We start from the raw sequence: 8,329 nt of genomic DNA, 5'->3' as shown, positions 1-8,329 counted from the left end.
ATGCCCAGACACCACGTGATGATCGGGTGTGATAAGCTCTACGTCCATCTACAACGGGTGCAAGCTAGTTTTGCACACGCAGAATACTCAGGTTAAACTTGACGAGCCTAGCATATGCAGATATGGCCTCGGAACACTGAGACCGAAAGGTCGAGCATAAATCATATAGTAGATATGATCAACATATTGATGTTCACCATTGAAAGCTACTCCATTTCACGTGATGATCGGTTATGGTTTAGTTGATTTGGATCACGTGATCACTTAGAAGATTAGAGGGATGTCTTTCTAAGTGGGAGTTCTTAAGTAATATGATTAATTGAACTTAAATTTATCATAACTTAGTACCTGATAGTATCTTGCTTGTCTATGTTTATTTGTAGATAGATGGCCCGTGCTGTTGTTCCGTTGAATTTTAATGCGTTCCTTGAGAAAGCAAAGTTGAAAGATGATGGTAGCAATTACATGGACTGGGTCCGTAACTTGAGGATTATCCTCATTGCTGCACAAAAGAATTACATCCTGGAAGCACCGCTAGGTGCCAGGCCTGCTGCTAGAGCAACACCAGATGTTATGAACGTCTGGCAGAGCAAAGCTGATGACTACTCGATAGTTCAGTGTGCCATGCTTTACGGCTTAGAATCGGGACTTCAACGACTTTTTGAACGTCATGGAGCATATGAGATGTTCCAGGAGTTGAAGTTAATATGTCAAGCAAATGCCCGGATTGAGAGATATGAAGTCTCTAATAAATTCTATAGCTACAAGATGGAGGAGAATAGTTCTGTCAGTGAACATATACTCAAAATGTCTGGGTATCATAATCACTTGACTCAACTGGGGGTTAATCTTCCTGTTGATAGTGTCATTGACAGAGTTCTTCAATCACTGTCACCAAGCTACAAGAGCTTCGTGATGAACTATAACATGCAAGGGATGGATAAGACAATTCCGAGCTCTTCGCAATGCTAAAGGCTGCGGAGGTAGAAATCAAGACGGAGCATCAAGTGTTGATGGTCAACAAGACCGCCAGTTTCAAGAAAAAGGGCAAAGGGAAGAAGAAGGGGAACTACAAGAAGAACAATAAGCAAGTTGCTGCTCAGGAGAAGAAACCCAAATCTGGACCTAAGCCTGAAACTGAGTGCTTCTACTGCAAGCAGACTGGACACTGGAAGCGGAACTTCCCCAAGTATTTGGCGGATAAGAAGGATGGCAAAGTGAACAAAGGTATATGTGATATACATGTTATTGATGTGTACCTTACTAGAGCTCGCAGTAGCACCTGGGTATTTGATACTAGTTCTGTTGCTAACATTTGCAACTCGAAACAGGGACTACGGATTAAGCGAACACTGGCAAAGGACAAGGTGACGATGCGTGTGGGAAATGGTTCCAAAGTCGATGTGATCGCAGTCGGCACGCTACCTCTACATCTACCTTCGGGATTAGTTTTAGACCTAAATAATTGTTATTTGGTGCCAGCGTTGAGCATGAACATTATATCTGGATCTTGTTTGATGTGAGACGGTTATTCATTTAAATCAGAGAATAATGGTTGTTCTATTTATATGAGTAATATCTTTTATGGTCATGCACCCTTGAAGAGTGGTCTATTTTTTATGAATCTCGATAATAGTGATACACATATTCATAATGTTGAAGCCAAAATATGCAGAGTTGATAATGATAGTGCAACTTATTTGTGGCACTGCCGTTTAGGTCATATCGGTGTAAAGCACATGAAGAAACTCCATACTGATGGACTTTTGGAATCACTTGATTATGAATCACTTGGTACTTGCGAACCGTGCCTCATGGGCAAGATGACTAAAACGCCGTTCTCCGGTACTATGGAGAGAGCAACAAATTTGTTGGAAATCATACATACAGATGTATGTGGTCCGATGAATATTGAGGCTCGTGGCGGATATCGTTATTTTCTCACCTTCACAGATGATTTAAGCAGATATGGGTATATCTACTTAATGAAACATAAGTCTGAAACATTTGAAAAGTTCAAAGAATTTCAGAGTGAAGTTGAAAATCATCATAACAAGAAAATAAAGTTTCTACGATCTGATCGTGGAGGAGAATATTTGAGTTACGAGTTTGGTGTACATTTGAAACAATGCGGAATAGTTTCGCAACTCACGCCACCCGGAACACCACAGCGTAATGGTGTGTCCGAACGTCGAAATCGTACTTTACTAGATATGGTGCGATCTATGATGTCTCTTATAGATTTACCGCTATCGTTTTGGGGTTATGCTTTAGAGACGGCTGCATTCACGTTAAATAGGGCACCATCGAAATCCGTTGAGACGACACCTTATGAACTGTGGTTTGGCAAGAAACCAAAGTTGTCATTTCTGAAAGTTTGGGGCTGCGATGCTTATGTGAAAAAGCTTCAACCTGATAAGCTCGAACCCAAATCGGAGAAATGTGTCTTCATAGGATACCCAAAGGAAACTGTTGGGTACACCTTCTATCACAGATCCGAAGGCAAGACTTTCATTGCTAAGAATGGATCCTTTCTAGAGAAGGAGTTTCCCTCGAAAGAAGTGAGTGGGAGAAAAGTAGAACTTGATGTGGTAACTGTACCTGCTCCCTTATTGGAAAGTAGTACATCACAGAAACCGGTTTCTGTGACACCTACACCAATTAGTGAGGAAGCTAATGATAATGATCATGAAACTTCAGATCAAGTTACTACCGAACCTCGTAGATCAACCAGAGTAAGATCCGCACTAGAGTGGTACGATAATCCTGTTCTGGAAGTCATGCTACTAGATCATGATGAACCTACGAACTATGAAGAAGCGATGGTGAGCCCAGATTCCGCAAAGTGGCTAGAAGCCATGAAATCTGAGATGGGATCCATGTATGAGAACAAAGTGTGGACTTTGGTTGACTTGCCCGTTGATCGGCAAGCAATTGAGAATAAATGGATTTTCAAGAAGAAGACTGACGCTGATGGTAATGTTACTGTCTACAAATCTTTACTTGTTGCGAAAGGTTTTTGACAAGTTCAAGGGATTGACTACGATGAGACCTTCTCACCCGTAGCGATGCTTAAGTCTGTCCGAATCATGTTAGCAATTGCCGCATTTTATGATTATGAAATTTGGCAAATGGATGTCAAAACTGCATTCCTGAATGGATTTCTGGAAGAAGAGTTGTATATGATGCAACCAGAAGGTTTTGTCGATCCAAAGGGAGCTAACAAAGTGTGCAAGCTCCAGCGATCCATTTATGGACTGGTGCAAGCCTCTCGGAGTTGGAATAAACACTTTGATAGTGTGATCAAAGCATATGGTTTTGTACAGACTTTTGTAGAAGCCTGTATTTTCAAGAAAGCGAGTGGGAGCTCTGTAGCATTTCTGATATTATATGTGGATGACATATTATTGATTGGAAATGATATAGAATTTCTGGATAGCATAAAGGGATACTTGAATAAGAGTTTTTCAATGAAATACCTCGGTGAAGCTGCTTACATATTGGGCATTAAGATCTATAGAGATAGATCAAGATGCTTAATTGGAGTTTCACAAAGCACATACCTTGACAAAGTTTTGAAGAAGTTCAAAATGGATCAAGCAAAGAAAGGGTTCTTGCCTGTGTTACAAGGTGTGAAGTTGACTAAGACTCAATGTCCGACCACCGCAGAAGATAGAGAGAAAATGAAAGATGTTCCCTATGCTTCAGCCATAGGCTCTATCATGTATGCAATGCTGTGTACCAGACCTGATGTGTGCCTTGCTATAAGTCTAGCAGGGAGGTACCAAAGTAATCCAGGAGTGGATCACTGGACATCGGTCAAGAACATCCTGAAATACTTGAAAAGGACTAAGGATATGTTTCTCGTATATGGAGGTGACAAAGAGCTCATCGTAAATGGTTACGTTGATGAAAGCTTTCACACTGATCCGGATGATTCTAAATCGCAAACCGGATACGTGTTTATACTGAACGGTGGAGCTGTCAGTTGGTGCAGTTATAAACAAAGCGTCGTGGCGGGATCTACATGTGAAGCGGAGTACATAGCTGCTTCGGAAGCAGCAAATGAAAGAGTCTGGATGAAGGAGTTCATATCCGATCTAGGTGTCATACCTAGTGCATCAGGTCCGATGAAAATCTTTTGTGACAATACTGGTGCAATTGCCTTGGCGAAGGAATCCAAATTTCACAAGAGAACCAAGCACATCAAGAGACGCTTCAATTCCATTCGGGATTTAGTCCAAGTGGGAGACATAGAAATTTGCAAGATACATACGGATCTGAATGTTGCAGACCCACTGACTAAGCCTCTTCCACGAGAAAACATGATCATCACCAAGGCTCCATGGGTGTTAGAATCATTACTGTGTAATCTAGATTATTGACTCTAGTGCAAGTGGGAGACTAAAGGAAATATGCCCTAGAGGCAATAATAAAGTTATTATTCATTTCCTTATATCATGATAAATGTTTATTATTCATGCTAGAATTGTATTAACCGGAAACATAATACATGTGTGAATACATAGACAAACAGAGTGTCACTAGTATGCCTCTACTTGACTAGCTCGTTGATCGAAGATGGTTATGTTTCCTAACCATAGACATGAGTTTTCATTTGATTAACGGGATCACATCATTAGTTGAATGATGTGATTGACTAGAAAAGGAGCAAATATTAGAGACCTATTCTGCACAGCTCCAAAAGTCCTGAAACTCCACGGAAGACGTTTTCCAAATATATAAAAAATACTGAGAGCAAGAACTTCACTAGGGGGCCACACCCTGCCCACGAGGGTGGGGGGGGGGGCGCTCCCTACCCCCCTGGGCGCCCCCCTACCTCGTGGGCCCCCTGGTGGCCCTTCGGTGACCATCTTCTTCTATATAAAGTCTTTCAATGGGAAAAAAATAACAAGCCATCTTCTCGGACGAAACTCCGCCGCCACGAGGCGGAACCTTGGCGGAACCAATCTAGGGCTCTGGCGGAGCTGTTCTGCCGGGGAAACTTCCCTCCCGGAGGGGGAAATCATCGCCATCATCATCACCAACGCTCCTCTCATCGGGAGAGGGCAATCTCCATCAAGATATTCATCAGCACCATCTCCTCTCAAAACCCTAGTTCATCTCTTGTATCCAATTCTTGTCTCCAAGTCCGGGATTAGTGCTAGTAGGTTGCTAGTAGTGTTAATTACTCCTTGTAGTTGATGCTAGTTGGTTTAATTGGTGGAAGATCATATGTTCAGATCCTATATGCATATTAATACCCCTCTAATTATGAACATGTTTATGCTTTGTGAGTAGTTACGTTTGTTCCTGAGGACATGGTAGAAGTCTTGCTATTAGTAGTCATGTGAATTTGGTATTCGTTTGATATTTTGATGAGATGTATGTTGTCTCTCCTCTAGTGGTGTTATATGAACGTCGACTACATGACACTTCACCATTATTTGGGCCTAGAGGAAGGCATTGGGAAGTAACAAGTAGATGATGGGTTGCTAGAGTGACAGAAGCTTAAACCCTAGTTTATGTGTTGCTTTGTAAGGGGCTGATTTGGATCCATATGTTTCATGCTACTGTTAGGTTTATCTTAATACTTTTGTTGTAGTTGCGGATGCTTGCAATAGAGGTTAATCATAAGTGGGATGCTTGTCCAAGTAAGGGGAGTACCCAAGCACCGGGCCACCCACATACCAAATTATCAAAGTACCGAACGCGAATCATATGAGCGTGATGAAAACTAGCTTGACAATATTCCCATGTGTCCTCGGGAGCGCTTTTCTCTATATAAGAGTTTGTCCAGGCTTGTCCTTTGCTACAAAAATATTGGGCCACCTTGCTGCACTTTATTTACGCTTGTTACTTGTTGCTCGTTACAAATTATCCTATCACAAAACTATCTATTACCACTTATTTCAGTACTTGCAGAGAATACCTTGCTGGAAACCGCTTATCATTTCCTTCTGCTCCTCGTTGGGTTCGACACTCTTATTTATCGAAAGGACTACGATAGATCACTAGACTTGTGGGTCATCAATATGTCCGTCACGAACTCTGAAGTGGAGAGCGCCATGAATTATCGGCGCAGGAGGGCCGCTCTTCGCGACCCCGGTTTTACAAAAGAGGCATTTAATGCCTTCAGCTCGGCTGATGCATACATCCGAGCTGCTCGGGACGGGCTTACCAGAGCCACGGACAAACATTTGAAAGATATGCAGGTAAGTACGCATTGTATAGCCTTTGTAATCTGCTACCTCTTAAGCACTGCATTGGTTTCCCTTGAAGAGGAAAGGGTGGTGCAGTAAAGCAGCATAAGTATTTCCGAGAACCAAGGTGTCAATCCAGTAGGAGACCACGCGTGAGTCACCTCGCACCTACACAAACAAATAAGAACCTCGCAACCAACGCGATAAAGGGGTTGTCAATCCCTTCACGGCCACTTGCAAGAGTGAGATCTGATAGAGAGGATAATAATAAGATAAGTATTTTTGGTATTTTTATGATATAGATTGAAAGTAAAGACTGCAAAATAAAATAGATTGAAAACTCGTATGATGGAAAATAGACCGGGGGCCATAGGTTTCACTAGTGGCCTCTCTCAAGATAGCATAAGTATTACGGTGGGTGAACAAATTACTGTCGAGCAATTGATAGAATAGCAAATAATTATGAGAATATCTAGGCATGATCATGTATATAGGCATCACGTCCGTGACAAGTAGACCGACTCCTGCCTGCATCTACTACAATTAATCCACACATCGACCGCTATCCAGCATGCATCTAGAGTATTAAGTTCATAAGAATAGAGTAATGCCTTAAGCAAGATGACATGATGTAGAGGGATAAACTCATGCAATATGATATAAACCCCATCTTTTTATCCTCGATGGCAACAATACAATACGTGTCGTTTCCCTTTCTGTCACTGGGATCGAGTACCGCAAGATTGAACACAAAGCTAAGCACTTCTCCCATTGCAGGAAAGATCAATCTAGTAGGCCAAACCAAACTGATAATTCCAAGAGACTTGCAAAGATAAACCAATCATACATAAAAGAATTTAGAGAAGATTCAAATATTGTTCATAGATAGACTTGATCATAAACCCACAATTCATCGGATCTCGACAAACGCACCGCTAAAGAAGATTACATCGAATAGATCTCCAAGAGAATCGAGGAGAACTTTGTATTGAGATCCAAAGAGAGAGAATAAGCCATCTAGCTAGTAACTATGGACCTGAAGGTCTGAGGTAAACTACTCACACATCATCGGAGGGGCCATGGAGTTGATGTAGAGGCCCTCCGTGATCAATGCCCCCTCCAGCGGAGCTCCGGAGAAGGCCCCAAGATGGGATCTCTTGGGTACAGAAGGTTGCGGCGGTGGAAATAGGGTTTCATGGTGCTCCTGGATGTTTGCGGGGTATGTGAACATATATAGGAGGAATAAGTAGGTCGGTGGAGCTATGAGGGGCCCACGAGGAGGGAGGGCGCGCCTAGGGGGGTAGGCGCGCCCCCTGCCTCATGGCCGCCTTGTTGATTGCTTGACGTCCACTCCAAGTCCTTTGGATCACGTTTGTTTCAAAAATCACGTTCCCGAAGGTTTCATTCCGTTTGGACTCCGTTTGATATTCCTTTTCTACAAAACACTAAAATAGGAAAACATAGCAATTTGGGCTGGGCCTCCGGTTAATAGGTTAGTCCCCAAAATAATATAAAAGTGTAAAATAAAGCCCATTGACATCCAAAACAGATAATATAATAGCATGGAACAATCAAAAATTATAGATACGTTGGAGATGTATCAGCATCCCCAAACTTAATTCCTGCTCGTCGTTGAGTAGGTAAATCATAAAAACAATTTTTTTGATGTGGAATGCTTTATAGAATATTCTTCAATGTATTTTGCTCTATTGTGGCATGAATGTTCAGATTCGAAAGATTCAAGATAAAAGTTTATTATTGACATAAAAATAGTAATACTCCAAGTATGCTAATCAAGCAATTATGTCTTATCAAAATACCATATCCAAAGAAAACTTATCCCTACAAAGTCATATAGTTTTTCCATGCTTCATTTTCGTCACAGAAAATGCTCTCATCATGCACAACCCCGATGACAAGCCAAGCAATTGTTTCATACTTAGCCTTTTCAAACTCTTTCAACTTTTACGCAATATATGAGCGCGAGCCATGGACATAGCACTATGGGTGGAATAGAATATGATGATTGAGGTTGTGTGAGAAGACAAAAAGGGAGAAAGTCTCACATTGACACGGATAATCAATGGGCTATGGAGATGCCCACCGATTGATGTCAATGCAAGGAG

Source organism: Triticum dicoccoides, chromosome 4A (genome assembly GCF_002162155.2).
Source record: "Triticum dicoccoides isolate Atlit2015 ecotype Zavitan chromosome 4A, WEW_v2.0, whole genome shotgun sequence".
In the NCBI taxonomy this organism is placed as follows: domain Eukaryota; kingdom Viridiplantae; phylum Streptophyta; class Magnoliopsida; order Poales; family Poaceae; genus Triticum; species Triticum dicoccoides.
The sequence above is the reverse complement of the archived record's forward strand: the minus strand, read 5'-3'. Positions refer to the sequence as shown.